Source organism: Parasteatoda tepidariorum, chromosome 7, assembly GCF_982258835.1.
Source record: "Parasteatoda tepidariorum strain Cologne lab strain chromosome 7, Ptep-v5.0, whole genome shotgun sequence".
NCBI classification, from domain to species: domain Eukaryota; kingdom Metazoa; phylum Arthropoda; class Arachnida; order Araneae; family Theridiidae; genus Parasteatoda; species Parasteatoda tepidariorum.
The window spans coordinates 16,517,040-16,538,422 of record NC_141761.1 but is presented as its reverse complement, the minus strand read 5'-3'; the positions used below and the strand labels follow the sequence as shown (position 1 = coordinate 16,538,422).

Genomic DNA, 21,383 nt, shown 5'->3' with positions numbered 1-21,383 from the left:
CATCAGTGATAATTGCTAGCTTATAGCTCTGTTTGGTCAAAAAATAGTTTATTGCATGTATTTAATTATATTATATTCGCTATGTCAGATGAATTCGATGGACGTGGTAGCACTCGTGGTTTACGTCATCAGATTTATACTTTGTCTGATCCTACGCGATTTTATTTTATTTATATTAATTATTTTAAAAGTGTTTTTTAAAAAAATAAATATTTGAAATCAACGGTAATGAAATAGAAAAAAAAATATTTATCTATTCAAAGGCGAAAATTAATGGGAAAGTGGTACTAATTCGTTTAGGGGAAACATAAAAACTCGACGCCAATGAGTCTGAATTATGCCAATGATGCTTAATTAATTAAGGTAATATATGTACATTGAACTAAAGGAAATAAGCTATGTACTAGAAAGAAAAAGAAATGGAGTAAAGGTATTTATTTTCTATAAGAACCGTACGAAATCGTCTAACTATCATTTACGACAATGATGCTTAATTAATGCTGGTAATATGTATTAATTGAAATAAAAAAAGTAACTTTTGTTCTAAAAAGCAAAAATGAAGAGAAAAGTGCTTTGGGTAACAGTAAAAATCTGTATATTATTATTGACACTAATGCTCAATTAATATTGATTATATTGAATTTACCCCGGATCACATTCTCGAGTGCCCAGCCCTTACCGCTTATGTTTTACAACTGGGTATGGTGCCACTGGCTTCAGAACTTTGTGAGATCCTCTACAGTAATGATGTATTGGAGCTTGCAGATGCAGTTTTGAAGGCACACGAAGCCATTTAATTGTCCATGAGCACGATAAAAAAATAAATAAAAAATAATTTTAAAAAATGTGTATTAATTAAAATAATATAAAATAAGCTACATGCTAAAATGCCAAGCCCATGGAAGAAAGGTTAATGGGAAATTCGCTTAAGAAAACATTAAAATATCACCTTTCACAAATGAGGCTTAATTCATATGTATCCCGGACGGTAATATGTACTACTGGTACTATGGTAATTGGCGATTTAGTTTTGATAAGAATTCTACTACAAGTTTTCTGTACTTTCAGAATATATTTTTTTTCCAGTGGTAGCTAAGATAGTGTATTAATATTTTAATGAATTAGAATTAAAATAACTTTTTTCCATCACTACTTTTAATTATTTTAACAGTAAATTAAATGTCAGACAAATGGTCATGCTCCAAACTCCTTATGAAGTTCTGTTTTTTTCTTCTTTCATTTTTCAATTAATGCGGCTTTAGTTGGAGGGCCACTGACAAATACGTATAAACTGAAATGTTGAAGGGTTATGTGCCAAGTACCAAATATACTTATATAGGTATAAAATATATTGATATATGTGGTGATTATTAAAACTGAAACAATCTGTTTTAATACCTTTACTTAGGAATTAAGTGTTTTAAGCCCTTCGAAAGGACCATAAAACAGGACCATTGAGCTGAGACTTAATAGTGATAAATTTGAACTATCATGAATCGGTCGCGAACAATATCATCATGCCAAGAGATGCTAAATACATTTTATATTTATTCCATTGGTATGAATTATAAACAAAGAGTTCTGCTTATTTCAATAACGTAAGGACACCGAAGATTACAACAAGTAGAATGGAAAAATTATTTTAGCTCTACTTAGTGGAAGAACCAGGTAAGTGCCATTTTCAGAAAGAAAAAGGAATACACGCATCTGAATTATTTTATTACCAATTTATAAGAAGGTAGGACGAATAATTCTTTGCTTTATTTTATTTACCACTGTCTAATCTTTGCGAATCTGTCTTATCTATAAAATATAAGTGTCTCTGTGTGTGTGTGTGCGCTTTATAGACTCCTAAATCATTCAAATGAAATCGACGGAACTTAGCATACAGATAGTTTGAAGCACGAGGAAGGTCACTGTCGATATTAGATCATTTTACGACGAACAGTTCGAACGGAACGGAATTTCCTGATTGGTTAAACGTTAGTCACTGCCTTAAATTTAACTATAGACAATTTGGTTTTGTCACATATTTTAAGTATAACATCAGTGACAATATCTGGCTTATAGCTCCATTTGATAAAAGAAATGACTTATTGCGCGAATTTAAATATGGAATTTTTTTTATGTCAGATAAATTCAATGAGCAACATGATGTGGTAACACGTGAGAGCTTCTTCGCAAAATTTATACTCTTTTAACGTTCTCTGATACCACACGTTTTTTTTATTTAGATTTATTTTAAACCCTTTTTCCAGAAAAATTTAATTTAAAATCAACAGTAATTGAATAGAAAAAAAATATTTATGCATTTAAAGGCAAAACTAATAGGAATGTTGTATTTATTTGTTTAAGTGAAACGTAAAAAATCGCCACATTATTATTGATGCCAATAATGCTTAATTAATTTAAATAATGTACGCACATTGAAATAAGCTTAGTACTAAAAAGCAGTAGTAACGGTGTTTGTCTAAAAGAAGCGTAAGGAATCGTCATATTATCAATAACGACAATGATGCTTTGTTAATGTTGGTAATTTGGACATAAGAAACTGATCAAAAATATAGGAGAAAGGATACTTAGTCATTTTGAATCGATATCTTATTACTGACACTAATGCTTTATTAGTATTGATAATATGTATTAATTGAAATTAAAAAAAATATATAAGCTATGCTCTAAACAGCAAAGTTAAAGGGGAAAAAAATTGCTAGGAAAACCATAGAAAATCACCATTCACAGATAATGCTTAATTTATTTGTATCCCTGACGGTATTGTGTACTACTGGTATTATACTCATTAGTGCAGTTTTGATAAAAATTCTACAACGGGTTTTCCGCGGTTTCAGAAAATATTTTTCCAGTGGTAGCAAAGATAATTTATTAATATTATAATGAATGAGAGCACAAGAACTTTGTTCTTTCACTACTAAATCACTACTAAATATTTTAATAATAAATTAAAGGTTAGACAGAGAAATGGCTATTCTCCAAAATCCCTATCAAGTTTTCTAATAAGAATTCGGTTTGTTTTTTAAATTTCGGCTTTAGTTGGCTGTCACTGACAAATATATTTTTCACAAAATTTAAATGTTGAAGGGTTATATAATAAGTACCAAATGTGCTAATATAGATATGAAATATTATAATGATATACTTCGTTATGATTAAAACAGAACCGATACTAAGCAGTTTAAGTACCGATACTTTATAACGCCCCCTCAAAAAGGATATGTACCGGAAAAAATTATTTGATAATGGTAAGGTTTAATTATTATTGGTTTAGTTGCAAGTAATAACATCATGCCAAGTGATGCTAAATACATTTTCTCTTTATTTTAATGGGAGGAATTACAAAAAGGAGGTTTTACTTCAATAACGTAAAGCCATTGTAAATGGCACCAAATAATATTGAATAATAAAAAAAGTAATTTTAGGTATATTAATTGAAAAGCTTAGTAGAAGAAGCAGGTAAGTGATATTTTCATAATGAAAAAAAAGTTGTATCTGAACTATTTCATTGCGAATTTAATACAAGACAGGACTAATAATTCTTTGCTTTATTGTTCCCAATTTTAAATAAAATCTAACTACCTAAAAAATAAAACCTTATTGCCTAATGTGAAATAAAAAATCATACAAGCATACTAAAAGTTTATGTGATTTGTTGTGTTAAGATTTATAGAAAGGCAAAACCAGTGATTCATCAATTCCCTTAAAAATGTCACTTACCTGGTTCTTCCATTAAGCTCTTTCATAGTGGCATAATATATATGCTTTTCAGTTATGAGCATGATTTCGTTGTGTTTCTCTACAGTGATTTATTGATACTTTATTTTTTATTCACCCCGTGCGAAGAACGAGCATTCAACTAGTTATTCTATAAAGAAGAATGTTCAAGAACTGTTTTACACGCCTTAAGTCAAAATTTTTGATCGTATTTTTTAAAAAAAATTGATGATTTATGCTGGACAGGATGATTCGACATCATCTAACATTTTACATTATGTGTTCATGATTTTTGATATGCCAACAAACTTCTATCATTCCATGGTGGAAAATGCTACTTTAATGCTAGGATGGTTAGCAATCAAGAGAAGTTGGACCAACAATCCGTGATGGTTCCAACTATACATTTCTATGATAGTTTAGTAGGAATTCTTGTTGGTTCTCAAAAATATACAAACAAAAAGAATTTTTTTTATTTTTTATATTGGACCATCATAAATCAGTTCAAATTCCTACATTGGGGTGATGGTTGCTCATGATCGTTACAGCATTTGATTTTTAAGAATCTATGATGGACATTTTCGATGGATCAGCAAGAGCAAACTTTTAAAACAAGTTGCTGTTCTTTTATGGACCATCATAAATGAGTCCAAATTCCTACATTGAAATGATGTTTACTTATGTTGGTTACTATCAAAAATATAATGGATCATGATAGAATTATTGATGATTACCATCAAGATCATTTTGATCCATCAATAGAAAACTATCAGGAATTTTGACCTTTGGTATGCCAAGAGGAAGGATAAAAGCAGGTATATATATATATTGGTATTGCAAATACTATATTCAACTAATTTACTGGCTAACAATTTGAAGTATCGGTATAATATGAAGTATATACTATAGGGCCAACGCTAAGGACTTCAAATTAATAGCCAGTAAATTAGTTGAATATAGTATTAGCCAAATTTCAAAATTCTTAGCCAAAGGTAAATCTTAACAATGTTTAATGATTAATTTTTTACCATAGAAAACTTCAAATCAAAATACAAATTTACTGTAAATTGAAATATTTTATAAAATGCAAATTCAAATCAAGAGTTGTGTTGCATTCAGGGAGAAGTAAATGAGAACTGAACGGGTGAGAGGATAATAAAATGCAAGTGTAAAGAGGATAATTGTAAAATATTAATTATCACTGCCGTAATTATAAATTTAACACATCCCGGTTGGGTTTCCTTAGTAGGTTGAGTATTACTAATTCTAGATTTAACCGAGAGTGAATATAAAACTTTTTTATTTTTCATAAAATAGAGGCTTTATCAGTCAAATGCCCAGAACTGTTGCTATGACGTCATCAGTTATTTTGCACCCCCACTATCCATATTCTCTGCAAAAACAGGAAAACGGAGCGAGTGAAGATAGACAGCGTCTGAAACTTTACATCGTTCATCAGAGAAGGATTGCCGAACTTCAGATAGCTCAAATTTGCTGTTACTTTGACGCGTTCTTTAAAAAAAATCTTAAAATTGGTCAACACTCGAGGTCTACAAACAGAGTTAAATGTATCCTTTGCACCATCAGTAAATCTTTTGTTTGGAAGTTCTTAACAAAACTTTTGTCGTGTTGTTCTAGGCAATCCCATTCTGCCGATGGTTCCTCAGTTCTTTTTCCCCAAGGATTGAGTTTAAACAGGAATTCAGTGGAAAAGATTAAATCAGTTTATACTGTAAAAATTGAGACGATATTTTACAGAAATGGCGAAGATAATTTTTTTTTCGAACTACATTAAGGAAAGACCAAAAGAGAGGATTTTCTTTGAAGGACGTCAACTTTTTCGTATTTTGCCTTCACTAGATAAAAGAGTCAGCTGCATCCATTCATCTCATATGTTTAACACGATGGATCTGGATATGTTCCGCCATACTTAGGTTAAAAAATTAGAAAAATTGTATTATATACTATAATTGATATTGTATATGCTAAACCAGTTGATGTAAGTAAAATGTTATTTTGTGTGGGTGTCATCTTTCACAGCGAAAACAAGAACTTTTAGTTAGGTAGTGAAATAATTGACTAAAAAATCGACTTTTAGTGCAGAAATGCAACTTTGATAAACTTTTGGTACAAGGAGCAATGCTCGCTGAATGGACGTGTTCACTTAGGAGAAAGACTCGTAAAGCCAACATTAACTTAATAGATAAATAAATTGATAGGTAAATAAATGAAAAATTCGAAATGGGAATTTATAGTAGGATTAAATAGAAATAATGACAGAAAAAATAAAACTTGATCTAGCTCGCACGCCGATAAAATTTTTAGGTTCGTGAGATTGTTTTAGAAAATTGCTCAATGTGATACCCGCTAGTGATCGAAACGTGGTAATTGTTTACGTAAGAAACTGTTCTTTCCATTCTATTTCGAGTAAACCAAGCCCGTCCAGTATCAATTGTCTTCAGTGACACGTTCTAAATTCCGTTACAAAGATATTTTAATAATTTCACTATTTTTTTACAGAGACAGGCAAGTAGCCATGTAGAATATAAACAAAACTATATCACGGTTACAATAAAATGCGCAAATAAATAATAAGTTAAATAAAAGTAGAAGACGAGGGAGAAATATATTTCAACAAATTCGATATCGCTCGGTAGTTGACATCTTTACTCATGTAGAGAAACTTGGCAACATTTTTTTTCCGCGCTATTCTGCACATACAGATAAGCTGGCAATGACGTAATAGGTCATGTGAGGGGGTATGTTAGGCCTTGTAGTGCAAGTACTCAAGTAATAGTAGGCTCGAATGAAGATCATATGATAACTGGTTTGAGTAGCGATAAACGGGTAATGGGTTCAAGTTTAACAGTTGCTAAAAGGAACAGTTTTAAACAGTGGTCAAATGACACTGACGTCGAATACTGTTCAAATGTTAGGCGGCTCGAATAATCAACAAATGATATTGAGTTAGATTATTAACTAAATAGTTGTAATTTTGGCTACCATTAATCGGTTTGAGTATTTAGCAAAAAGTTGACATTAATGATCGCTGTTGAATAATAATAGATTACAGGGATCGAGTGATGCGGAAAGGTAAGTTATAAACGTGCTAATTAATAGTAATATCATGTTATGTTCAAATAATAGTAAGATCGAATGCTGATCATTTATAGAGGGTTCGAAGGAAAGTAGGTGCGAGTAACTATAAATAGTTCGAGTACTTGCATAAAGACACTTTTGACCTCTATGCATTCAGCCACAATACATTCAACCACACCCTCTACCATTTGAACTTTTCTGAATCTCATTTAATATTCAAACCCAGGGCAAAATCAGTTCTCAGACCCACTTAATTTTTATTGGTATTCGAACTCATTATCATACTATCAATAATCGAACCAATAACTATCAATCCGTAACCGAACTCACTATTATTTGACCGGTACTCAATCTATTAACTTCCTATCTGTCCGAAAACTCACTGTCTTTTGATCAGTTCTCGAATCAATCATTATTTCACTAATAATTGATCAGACAGTCTTGTTATTTGCACTTTAATGCATTCTGTCTTCATCGATTTACGCGATCTTCTAATAGGTTCTGGAATCTACTGTCATTTCATTATGAATCGAACTAACTATGATTTTATCATCTGCTAACCTGCAATTATTACTCGATATCATAATATTTCATTCAATACTCGAACCCACTTCCTTTTCATCGGTCTCTAACATTTGATCAGTTTTTGAATCTACTATCATTTCGATGATCGAAAACATAGCCATAGCATTTGCTCATAAATTAATTCTATTCTCTTTTTGGTTAATACTACGAATCTTTCTGATATGAGCAGATTTGGAAAAAAATTTTAATGCTAGAACCCACTATCCTTTGATCAGTATTTCACTTACGGGCATTTAATCATTATTTGAATCCACCATATTTTTATTAGCTCTCAACACACTTTTTTTTATCCCTCTCAAAATCTATATAATTTTATCAATACTTGTAACCACTATTTTTTGAGATCGATACTCAAATCCCTTAACTTTCAATTTGTTCTCCAACACACTCTCTTTTAATTAATACTAAAACGCACCACTGATCCAACCGACTCTGATTTTTGGCAATGTTGAAACCCACTTTCACTTGACCCACATTTTTCCTTTCTCCTATTACTTGATCAGCAAATGATCTTCCAGAAATTTGATCATTACTCTAAACCAATTTCTTTTAATCGGTTCTAGAACGTACTATTTCTTGATCAAATATAGAGCCGATGTTGTTTCTTAGTTCACAAAATCGCTATCAATTATTCTACTCACAAAATAGGATCGAGTAATATTCATATAATAGCAAGTTGGGATAATATCGTTTGAGTGAGTTGAACACTTCTCTAACTTAACTCTTGTGTCGAGCCTAATTCGTAATATGGCAAGCTCGCTTGCAGATCAAATGATCGAGTACAAATTAAAAGATAGTGGGTTCAATTACTGTTGAAAAGACAGCGGGTTCGAGCAGCTATATAATGTGAGGGTTAGCGAATCGATACAGAAAGTGTTTTAACAATGTTAAGGCTGTTCAAAAATTGATAAAATGATAGTGGGTTCGAGTATTAATCATATGATTTAAGGTTCGAAAGCTGATCACTTGTAAACTGGCAGGAAAACATTTATTGATTCAATTACTAATGGTTGGATACTTCGTTCGAGATTCTATAAAGAGATTGTTGGTTCAGATACTTTAACACGCTGCCATTTAAATTTTTTATTAAGACTCGAACTCAGTATCATTTGAATCGATCTAATAACTTTTAATCGGTTATAGAACTCGCTATTATTGGACCGGTACTTGATTCACTACCATTCAAATGGTCCCCTAACCCATTCTCTTTTGATCAGGTCTCGAACCGACTTTCTATAAATTGATTCTCTTATCCATTATCATTTGATCGATACTTGAATACACATTTTTTAATTGGAACTTGCTTCCGTTATCATTTTAACAGCCTCTTGAACTCACTGTCTTTTGTACAGTTCTCGAACCTACTTTCATTTAAACGCAATTCGAACCTTATTTTTTTGTGGCTGGAGACAACTATCATTTGATTAATTAAGTCACAACTTTTATCGGGCCACAAACCCATTTTCACCTACTGTTTAATCATTATATGCACCCGATATCTATTTACTAGCACTCTAGCCAACACACTTTTCATCCGCTCTCAATAACCACATTTTATCGATACTCGTAATTGTGTATTGATCAATACAGAGTAGGTTCGAGAAACGACTAATAATAGTGGATTTGGGATCCGGTATTAAATGAAATGATTTACTGTCCCAATAAAAAGATGTATGTTAAAATTGATCAAATGAGAGCAGTAAAATCAGGGATTTCATTATTGATCGTGGGTTCGAGTACTGCTTAAATGATAGGGGTTCCGATAAATTCTTGTAATGCGGATAAAACTTTAGCGGGTTCGAGCATATTCTATAATGATTAACGGAAAATAGACGTTTCGATTATTCATCAAATGATAAGCGGTTCATCAGTTCGAATACTTAACTGAAGGGAGTACAATTGATTGTGAGATCCAGGTGTGTTGTTTAAATGATAGTAAGTTCTAATGTTAATCAAATGGTAGCGGGTAATGATTAAAATAAAGGTATTTCGAGCAATGATCAATTGATTGTAGATTTTGTTCAAATTAATTTAGATATCAGTAACGAAAATAAGTAGGTCCTATTATTGATCTAATGATAATGATCAAAAGAGAGTGAGTACTTATTGAAATGTAGCGATTAATTGAGTCGGCTCTGAAATCGATTTAATGATAGTTGATACAAGTACTGGATCAAGTTGTGATCCTTTCTTTATATTAGCATGATACTGTATGTACCGGTTCTCTAACTGCTACATTTTATCAACTTCGCTATCATTTCAACAGTACACGAATTTATTTTTATTTGATCCGTAATTGAACTTACCATCTATGGTCGAGCTCTCTGTTATTACATTTATCTGTAGAATACTCTCTTTTGTTAAACTGTTGGTTTACTAACTAAGAGTATTCCAACTTGCTATCATGTGATCGTACTCATTTGAATATTAAACGATCGACTTATCATTTGAACAAATATTCCTTTTTTTAATACTATACTCGAACGCACTATCCATTTCATGGTATTTGAACCTATTGTAATAAAATTTGTGCATTGTTATTTAATCAATAATGTGACCGGCTTTTATATGTATGATACTATATGATTATTTTTAAAAATCTAGTGCACACTAATTCATTAACAGCATTTGAACGCTATCATTTGGTCACTATTTGAGCCTATATTTTCAGCACTTTTCTAAATTGCTAAACCATTTAATTGTTAACCTTGAATTATTTATCGTTACTCGCACCCACTTTCATATGAACAATAATCGAACCCTCTATCACATGATCAGCATTCGATCTTACTATTATTTGAACATTACTTGATAATACTATCAATTGGCACGTTTTTAACTTACCTCTGCGCATCACTTGCTCCCTATAATCAATGACACATCCTATTTATTCAACAGTATTTGAATCTGTTATTATTTGATTTGTACTTGTCTATTGTCATCGTGCATCATCTATTATTTGATTGTTAACCGAACACACTGCAGTTTCATCATTATTTGTGCCTACTACTATTTTAACGATCCACACCAAATTCTAACTTTATAACCATTCTCATTTGTTAAACTCTAGCCAATAAACTATTTATCAGTATTGTATCTCGCTCACCTGTTCTTATTACCATGTGATCACTTTTTAAAACATTTTATTTTGATGAACTTTTAGTCATGCCTAATATCAAGGCAATGCTCGATCACACTATTATTTGGTACCACATATTTTGTTAAATACATTAAATCGATTACCTATTTAATGGTTGCCCTATCATTTCGTCTAACCCAATATAATTTGATTATTCAAGCCTACTAACATTTGAACAGTATTCGACTTCCTTTTGAACAAATTTTTGGATTGCTCGTTTTAGTTCTGTTACGTTGTGAAAGATGACACCCACACAAAATATATTTTACTTACATCAACTGGTTTAGCATATACAATATTAATTATAGTATAATACCATACAATGTTACTAATTTTAATCTAAGTATGGTGGGACGTATCCGGATCTATCGTGTTAAACATATGAGATGAATGTTGACCACTCAATTAATCTTTTCCACTCAATCCCTTTTTATTCTGTATCCTTGGAGAGAGAAAAAACTGAAGAACCATCATCAGAGTGGGATTACCTAGAACAACACGAGAAAAGTTTCATTACACCTCTTAAGAACTTTCAAACAAAAGGATGCATTTAATTGCGTTTTTAGACCTCGAGTGCCCCTGATTTCCTTAAACGTTCGGTTGTGGCAATTTTTAAGATTTTTTTTAAAGAACGTGACTATGTAACAACAAATTTGAACTACCTGAAGTTCAGTAATCCTTCTCAGCAGTCAAGTTTTATATTCTGTCTATCTTCATTAGTTCTGCTTTCTTGTTTCTGCGAAGTAGTGCGGGGTTAGTGGGGGGGGGGGGGGGGAATGCTGTCGTCATAACAACAGATCTGGGAGTTTAACAAATGAAACTTCTATTTTATGAAAAATAAAAGGAAAGCTTTATATTCGCTTGAATCGTTGAATATCGAATTAGACTCAATTTAGTAAAGAGAATTAGTTAGTGAAGGAAACCGGGATGTGACAACTTTCCATTTATATTTACTGCAGTGATATTTGTTATTTTAAAATTATCCTCTTTATTACTTTTTATTATAATTTCATCCCCATTCATAGCTCATTTTCTTCTCAACTGCAAAATGACTCTTGATTTGAATTTGCATTCATAAAATATTTCGCTTTATAGTAATGCCTTTGACTACGAATTTTGAAATTTGGCTAATACTTTTGATATTTAGCTAATTTCCTGGTTAATAATTTAAAGTCCTTAACGTTGGTCCTGCTTCAATATCTAACTACACGTTTGTGTGCGTGCGTGCAACAAAAAGCTTTAATTAATCATTTTATGTTATTTATTTACCTAAATTTTATTCTCTAATTATTATTCTAAACAAAACGCTCTTTCTCACACTTTAATACTCACATCCTGTCTTTTAATCTACAATTTTGGGCTTCAAGTTCTGCATTGTGTGTATGTTTAACATTTTAACGTTTTTCCCTTTGCTAACTCGTGAGTAGGACTTATTCCCTCGATAGTAGTCCAATTAAAATTTTTAAGATTTCTCTTATCCCCCGAAACGAAAAATTTTACGGATTTATTTCAAAAGATTTTCCCCAACTTTTAAATAGAGAAGCACTTTGATGATTGTTCTCTTTCTAATAATTATTAAGTAAATATTGTGTCCTCTTCCATTGCTCCCGCTTTCCCAACTGCCCATTGAGGTGAAGGGTTGCGTTTGTGGTCTTGAATTCGTTCGCCACGATGTGGTGGTCCCCTATAACGTAACAGAACCCAATGTATCTGCGAATGAAAAGTTCTGCCATTAGGTATAACTGGTTTCAAGCTTTTACTGGAAGGCGTTGGTAAATCATAGGTTTATCAAAATTTTAGCAAGCTACTTTCGTAAATACTAGGTTTTACCGATAAATCCTAAGATTTACTAGACTTCAGCCTTTTACAGTAACATAATTATTTTTAGGCACGCTTAATTAGTACCTGTACAATCGTGATCCTTTTCTGATCATTTCCTTATAGGGTTTCTAATTCCAATATTTTTATATGACATAACGACACAAGAATTTAAAATTGTAGAGTTTTCTGACAAACTTGATGTGTGAACATTCTTCCAGTAATGCTTTTCTGATCAACGAACATCATTTCAGTGAAATGGGAACTTTCGATTTCGTGATCGCATATTATTACGGATACTTATTACGGTAAAATAAGTGCTTTAATGTTCAATTCAATGTAAATTAAAATGAAGATATTAAAGTCCCTTGCCCACTTCTTAGTGAATAAATGTGATTTAATAAAACCCAAGTCAAAATTTTTGATGGTTTTCAATTGATGGTCCAACATAATCTTGATGGTATAACCAACCTGAGTAACCATCACTTCAATGTAGGAATTTGGACTGATTTATGATGTATAGTTGGAAAATGTATGAAAATGTATAGTTGGAACCATCATGGACAATCGCGGATTGTTGGTTCATGAGAGTTAAACTTCTCTTGATTAACCATAATAATATTAAAGTAGCATTTTCCATCATGGAATGATAGAAGTTTGTTGGCATTGCAAAAACTATGAGCACATAATGGATGATGGTGACCATCAAATGATGTTGGACCATCATGAGTCACACTGAAACCAAGATAAACCATCAAAATTTTTTTATTTTATTTTGGGTTTCTCTGGACTTATAAAATCATAATACTTACCTGTATATAGCAAAAAATTGACATGTAAATAAATTTTTTCTTTTAATTTGAATATAGTTGTTCTAAGCAAAATGATTTTCTAGGTCTGATTAAGAATTTCAAGATTAAGAGAAAAAAATCAACTCGATATAAAAATCTTTCATTTCAATATGAGGAATCAATATGACGTCTATATTGTCCCCTGAATAATTAGGAATATCATTTTTTTTTTCAAATGTAGTTAACCACTTTAAGAAAAAGACGCAACCATGCTACACTGAAGAAATTTCTAGAGCAACTGAACGTGTTATTCTACTGGCAGCCATTCGTCTCAAATAACAACGCCCTCCATGGGTCGTTGCGTTCGCGAATAATGACACGCGATTAGGAAAATTAATTATTATTTATTGTTTTTCGACAATTTTCACACGCTTTTTTTGGTTCTGATATTTTTTAATTTGAATTTGATAATTAGATTTGACGCTACTCGATAGTTTATCAGCTATATATAATTTAAAATAGTAACATAATTGTTAAATAAATTTAAAATTTTTCCGAAAATGTCAATTTTTAGCTATTTTTTGTAAAAATAGTCTGGGCTAAAGAGCAGATATAAAAGGGCTGGTTCATTCCATTCTCAAAGCTGAAGTTACGATTCCCCACCTCATGACGTCACGCCATACACAGATCTCAAACATCAGAGCTACAGGACATAAAAAATTTACTGCTTTCGGTAAGAAATGAGTTGAATGTTCGATTTAACGTTCGAAAAAAATTCAGACTTAGAAAAATATCTCAATGGTTTTCCTCGTTTTCTTTTCATTTTCTAATTTTAGTTTTTAACCCTTACTGTTAAATAAAGAAAAGTATATAAGAACACTTTTATAGTAACATATTGTTCGTTAATAATGTGCAACTATAAAAGTCTCATATTTTATTAATTTTTATGCCTCATTTTAATATATTTTCTTAATTATAATTAAAATAACAAGTTATTTCTATATATTATCACTAGGAAACAAAAATATAAAATACTAATTACTAAAACAATAATTTTTGAGCATATAATAATGGAAATAATACACGTCCTCATAAATATTTAAAATAAAGACGTTATAATTAAAACACATAAATATTTTGAATAATGTCATTAAAATATATCTTAATTGGAAGAATTTATAATCATTAATATCTTTTATTTTTGAAATTCAAGAGTTTATTTTCTTTGACCTGGATTTTTTTCTTTCTTTGTAGATCAGAATTTTTTTTCTTCTTTTCTGCTTAAAGTCATCCTTAAACGTCTAAATAAAAAACAGGAAATATAATGTAGAAGGTAAATTCTTCCAGTACATTTTATTCTTCATTTGATGTCACCTTTATATTCTCTAAAATAAAACGCGGAAAACTGCGTTTTCTCATTTTGTGTTTTATAATAACTCCTGCAGGTCTCTATCGAGCAAGCTGATTTTTGAATACTGCTGTTGAATTTTTGAAAACAGATGAAAAAAAGAACCTCAAAAGAGAAATAAAAAAATATATAGGAAACAGTGAATGTATTGAAATAAGGTTAAAAAAGATGCTAGTTAGAAGCGAAACAATTTATTTAAAAAGCTAGAAGTTGATGCTTTTGCCGCCGTGACGTCACTGACTGAAATCAGAAGCTCGGAGCGGCACGAGTCTCTTCAAAGAAGTAACCTAACCCTTTTATTCTCTCTTTAGCCCTGTGAAATAGTAGCCTTAGTTGTTTCACCTCGATCTTAGTAGCATTTCTCTTGCCAAAGGAGCACCTGAGACTCTTCTTTACCAGGAAATTAAATGCGACCACCTGAAATTAAATATAGGGAAAAAATAAGAAATAGCAATCAAATCACAAAATAAAATAAAATTAAAAAATTCATGATTTTTTTTGTTTTACAATATAAATATGTACAGTGCTAAAAAAAAATCACCCTGAATAAATTTTTACTAAATGATGGGATTTTCTCGAAATCGGACACAAAAACGTACATTCTCTAAATACACAAATAATTTTTTTTTATGCATATTTCAATTTTTAACCTTCTAAATATGCTTCATTATTGATATTATGACTCAAATAGTTTAGTTAGGAGAGCAGATGAAAGTTTGGTCCCCTAGATTTCTTTTTCACTTTCAGCGTTTTTAATCCTGTTTTAAAGACTAATTTAACAACAATTAGATTGCACCCATTCATAAAACTCATTTACCCAAAGATCATGCAAAAACAATAATTTTTAATATTTATTTATTAATTTTTGTTATTTAATTGTAGATGAAAAAAAATTGAATTAAGGTATAAATTTTTTATACTATTATTATTTTATATAAATATACGTGTATTTCTATTATAAAATATAAAGTTTCAACTGTTTTCATTTAATAGAAACCGGAAAAAGTAAAGTGAATTATTTTTAAAAAAATAACTTGGTGACAAGAAGAAGTATTTAGATGGGGAGATTAATATTTAAATGTGGTTAGTTCACGAGACGAACTTGACTTACGCACTCGTAGAGTAAAATTACATTCATATTTTTGTAGACGGATGGTGGGTTAGAGTTCTCTTGCTGTTAGGCTAACCGTGGGAGGTTTTCGAGGTCTTCCTCTATCTTTTATGTAACGGAAACGCTCGTTAGTTCCATCAAAAAGCCCTCCACGAAGGCAAATTTCTCCCAATCCAGGAGTTCCCTTGTGCTCAGGATTAGGTTCAAAATTTTAAGGCTACGAAGTTAAACATTACTAGTCGCAAACCCAAAATTGGTTCGGCTGTTCAACGACGGTTATAATATAAAAGAATCAATTGATAATATATTTAAAAAAAATTCGAGATCGCAACGCGAGAATACGCCCTCTATCGAGGCAGAAATTTTCAGTCTTCTATTTATCAAGTTTTCATTCAGTTTCCATCAGAATAACTGCAGCGGTAGGATTTGTTTTTTTTCCACGAGCAAATGGGAAACAAAATTTCTCTAAGAAAATAGCTGAGGAACTTGACAAAGCAATCTAGAACATACGTAAATCTTTTTTTAACAGAACGCAAATAACATTTAAAAAAATTTTTTTTTTCATTAATGCTTTCCTTATCAATGATCATCCAATATCATTTCGGTGAACTGAGAACTTTTGATTTTCCAATTGCATATTATTACGGATACTTATTACGGTAAAATAAGTTTCTTAGTGTTCAATTCAGTGTAAATTAAAATGAAGATATTTAAGTGCCTTGCCGATATATGTACATATACATACATATATATATATACATATACATACATATACATACATATATATACAGATATATATATATATACATATATATATATATATATATATATATATATATATATATATATATATATATATATATATATATATATATATATATATATATATATATATATATATATATATATATATACAGATATATATATATATATACAGATATATATATATATATATATACAGATATATATATATATATATATATATATATATATATATATATACACACACACACACACACATATATATATATATATCGGAGATTGTGGCTATAATTGTTTAGTCAGGAGAGCGGTTGAAATTTTGGTCTTCTAACAGTTATTTTCACTTTTTGCCTCTTTTGCCATATTTTTCAGACTAATTGAGCAAGTTATAATTAGATTGCATGTACTTGTGAAACACATTTACCCAAAAATTATTTCATGTAAACAATGATGTTTTATAATTATTTATTTTTAATTTACTTAATTTAATTGTGGATGAAAAAAAAATTACATTTCGATGTCTGATTTTTTTTATACCATATTAATCAACATATATTTCTAATGTGAAATCTAAAGTTGCAACTGTTGTAACGTTGCGAATGTGAAGAAGAAAACTTTATTAATTTCTAATGTAAATAGTGTGAATTAAAATTTTTATTTTTTTTCTCCTTTTTCTTTCTTTAAAAAGGGTTTATCTTAATCAAAAGGAATTTTTCTTCATTCAAAGAAATTTAAAATATACATGTTTATGCTTTCATAAACTGAAAAATTATTTGTTTTTAAAGTATTTGTAAATTAATTGAAAATGGAAATGTTTGTTTCTGAGTTCTAAAGAAAGACTTTAAAAAGTGCTTAATTTGTATTTTTTGGAAAATAATTATTTTTTAATTAACTTGACAATTTTGTCAATACAAATTATTTTTTTTAAAATTCTATTACGAAATGACATTTGTCTTGTGCCTTAAAAGTACTTGCAAAATTGTTTATTGAAATTTCCCTTAATGGGAAGGGTAGGAGTTTGCATTTTAGAAAGGAAAATGTTTATCTCTTACTTATTTGTTTATTGACTCAAAAAAAAAAAAATGTTCTCTTTTGAGCAATGTTTTTATTGCTTTTAGTTATCTCAGTAACAATTTAATAAAAACAAATGATTTAAAAATCTACAGCTTATTTTTATTCTTTTTCACTCTCTTATTTTTCCAGTTAGTAGAAGGTAACAATTTAAAATTTAAAAAATAATGTCAAGACAAAAACTTAAACAATTTCTTTCTTTGTTCAACCGTTTGGTAAATAAATCTTAAATATTCATAGTTACGTTAGGCTCTTTATTATTACTTTTGTCCACAAATGTGGACCTTCGCTTTTTAGATTCTAGAAAAACACTTTTATAGTTTTACCCTCACTGAAACATTCGTGCTCAATCCTGCCTCGACATGCACGGTGGACACTTTGAACATCTGTTTTAAATTGTGCATAGTTTACTGCTGTTGATATGTACAATAAAGTGTTTTTTTTCCCCTTGCACCGGCAGTGACGTCATACATTGTTTTTCGTATTTTTCTCGTAAACTATGGATCGTACAGGAACGCTTCTTTGGGCAGTTTTTATGTACTCCCAACGAGGAATCTAGCTGTGCAGAGTTTATGCAGTCCTTTCGGGACGCGACATTCCACTAAGACTAACTCTGGGGCACTTCCTCGCCAAACTGCGTGTTAACTGCTTAATTTTTATGCGTGCCTATGTACGAACGAGTTGAAGCGTCTGTGGGCAACCCTTCACTGTAAACAAGGAACATCGTCTTTTTAAACTTTCGTTATGGAGCTCCTTAAAAATAATTGCCTTAACGAATTACAGAAGGAATTTATTCTGGTTTTAGACGAAGAAAACTCGGACGATGAAACTATTATTCTAAGATCAAATTTGAACGAGGATGAGAGTAATCGATTCGTCAAAAACTATAGTAAAGTTTCAAATACTAGCTGGATTGTTTATTACAATCGGAAAAATTTATCGAAAAATATTAGACATGCTAAAAAGCATGGAGCAAACAATTAGCAACTTTTAATTCATTTTATTTAAATGAAATCATTGATTACTTAATAATTCTAAATTGATCTATTATTTTATTGATTTTACTTATAAATTTTTGTCGTTGAAACACATTGCTTTCCTCAAAATTCAGTGGTCTTAAAAAACTTTTTTTTTGTAATTTACATGTATTAATAAGAGACTTGTGCTAATAATTTATTCATTTAAAATATAATAAACCAAAATTTAAATTTTGTTAAAAATTTTTTTTATAATGATTTATTATTTATTTTCTGCACCAGTTTTTACTACAATTCAGCTATGTTAGTGTTGTAAAATTAACTATTTTTTATTTTTATCTGCTTATTTTCACTCAAAATTTCTATTTAGATCTACCATACCTGTGCTTTTTTTTAAAATTTTTGATATTGCTTAATTTTATTCATTAATGTTTCTAGCTATTTTCTAAAAAATTAACCTAAATATTTTAATACAATATTAAATATATGCTGATAAATAAATATTACATATTTAATAATGTATATTTTAAATCAAATTTCTTAAAAAAAAAATTTTTTTTAATGTCGATAATACGTTTGATAATTGGATATATAAAGTGTGATCTATCAAAAATCAAGATCAGTAAAATGGAAAAAAAATATATAAATATTTATTTATAACATTCTGAGAAGGAAATCAGATAGTTATCAATTTCATATCTATTTTTAAAATTTAATTAATTTAATATGCTTTTATATTTAATAATAAACTCTTAAAATTTATTATGCATAAATACAACCCATGGGTTTTGTTGCTCAAAATATATCAATTCATATCGTAATGTATCGTGATGTTCGAAAAAATCAAATATATTTGGCTTTTTAGGCAAATAAGCTAGATATAAAATAATTTTTGCATTATCCCTATTAATTCAAATTTACCATATATTTTTCACTTCATAAATTGTTTAAAATTGTAGTTTCCCTGAACATAATCAAAGACTAATGATTTCAAGAGTGTTTTATAATTAAAAATTCAAGATTATCTAAATTCATGAAGAAAAAACATTAAAAAAGCACTTCTAATAGAAATGCCTGTGCATGAACGAAAAGAATTGTCATTGTGTTTAAATTTTAATACATAATCATTAAATTAAAATGTACTCATTAAAATGCAGCATATTTAGTATTTCTCTCAAAATTTAGTTGCTGTCTAAATGCTTCACCATATAATTAAGCAATATATTTTATTTATGAATCAAGTTTTGTTTCAAATTTTTTACTCTATAAACAAAATTAAATCTGATTTCACCCTAATTAGTATATAATTACAATATTTTATTTTTCACATAAGGAGTTAATAAATGTGACTGATCAAGTTCGAACATTGTAGGTTAATATAGACTGCACAAAACAGAAAATATCAGTTAGTAAGCAAATTTACTTAGAAAGAAATGTTTAGTGACTGTTTACAGGATTTTAACTTTTTACAGGAATGAAATGTTGATAATTTCATATTGGAACGGTGAGAACATTCTAAGAATTGGGCTTTCTTTTCGATGAGAACCATTGTTTCTTGATGGTAAAAAGAGTTGGATGAAATGAAAATAAAGACTAAGCAAAATTTAAAAAACTGAACATAATCATAACAAAATAATGCATTATTTTTCTGCATTGAGTTTTAAATTAAATTAAAATTGTTTCTATATGTATTAGTTTATCCTTATTTACCATTACAGTAAATTGGATTGCATTTAAGAAAACATTTTTTATTTGGATTTCAATTACTTTTTAAAATTAATATAACTGTATTAAAGTAAATATTTTAATAAGATAAGTAAATATTTTAATAAGTAAATATTTAATAGATATAATTGTTTATATTAATTCAGGTTTTATTTTTGAAATTTACCAGAAACTGCCAAATATTATGCTTACTAATACTTTTTCGAAACTAAATCTATTTAAAAGAACAATAATTTTTAGAAATCAGTACTATTCTTGTGAAATTTTCAAACATCGTTATTCACGTGAGAACCAACATATTATATCAAGCAAGTCTTTAAGTTTGACTTAGATGAGTTTTTTTTTTAAATTGTGATGAAAGAAACCAAAAATTACATTCAATTGATTGAGATATATATATATTAACCATATGTTCTATGAAAGGTATGGTAGTTGTTGTTTAGTGCTAAGCTTCCTGATATTAATTATTCTTGTAGCAAATTTATAAATAAATTTTCCACATTTAGCTCTAAATGGAAATATGATTCTATAAATGAAATGGTGAATGGTAAAAATGCTTGTTTGTCAATATAATGAAATTGCGTTGCGCCATGTAAATACAAACATATAGTTGTATAATTAATTATTGCACCATTTTCACGTTACTTGAACTAAAAAAGAAGTTGCGTTACATAAAAAAATTATCGTGAAACTAAAACGTACTAAAAAAAAAAACAATTTCTGTATCCAAAGTAATTTTATTGTTCATTTAAATTAACAAATTTTTGCACAAACGAGTTCCACTGATCATTACATAAAAGAAAATAAAGTAGAGGTTGAAGTTTAATCTCATACGATTCGAGAATGCGTGAGATTCCTTGATTTGGCGTGTTAAGAATTCGCACGCCAAACAGTGCCAATTGGAGTGCCCTAGAGTTAGTCAAAGTGGAATATCGCTTTCGGGACACCCTGTATAAATATAGAATATTTATTACATTAGGTATTACATTAACATAGTATAATAATTAGACCAAATTATTAGATACAGTGTAGTGTTTTTATAATTGCATGTTTTGCACGAGTACATATGCAATACTCTTAAATTTAAACATATATGTAATGGGTTTTTATTCAGGATATTTTTTATATACTTCCCATTAGGGCTGGGCAATGTCAGAATTTCGATATT

General features: G+C 29.5%; 1 long non-coding RNA gene across 6 annotated transcripts in view; it reads right to left on the bottom strand.

The window, feature by feature from the left end:
• Window positions 1-4,938: 4,938 nt before the first annotated feature.
• LOC147806916 (uncharacterized) overlaps window positions 4,939-21,383 on the bottom strand; it is a 46,559-nt gene continuing 30,114 nt past the window's right edge. For 4 of the 6 annotated variants that reach the window (XR_015435379.1, XR_015435381.1, XR_015435376.1 and 1 more), the window contains one exon: window positions 14,745-14,986. This is a non-coding gene — a long non-coding RNA (uncharacterized LOC147806916). Of the gene's footprint in view, window positions 11,041-14,744; window positions 14,987-20,932; window positions 21,164-21,383 lie in introns of those variants that run through there. The other 2 variants (XR_015435378.1, XR_015435380.1) reach the window with 2 other exon arrangements.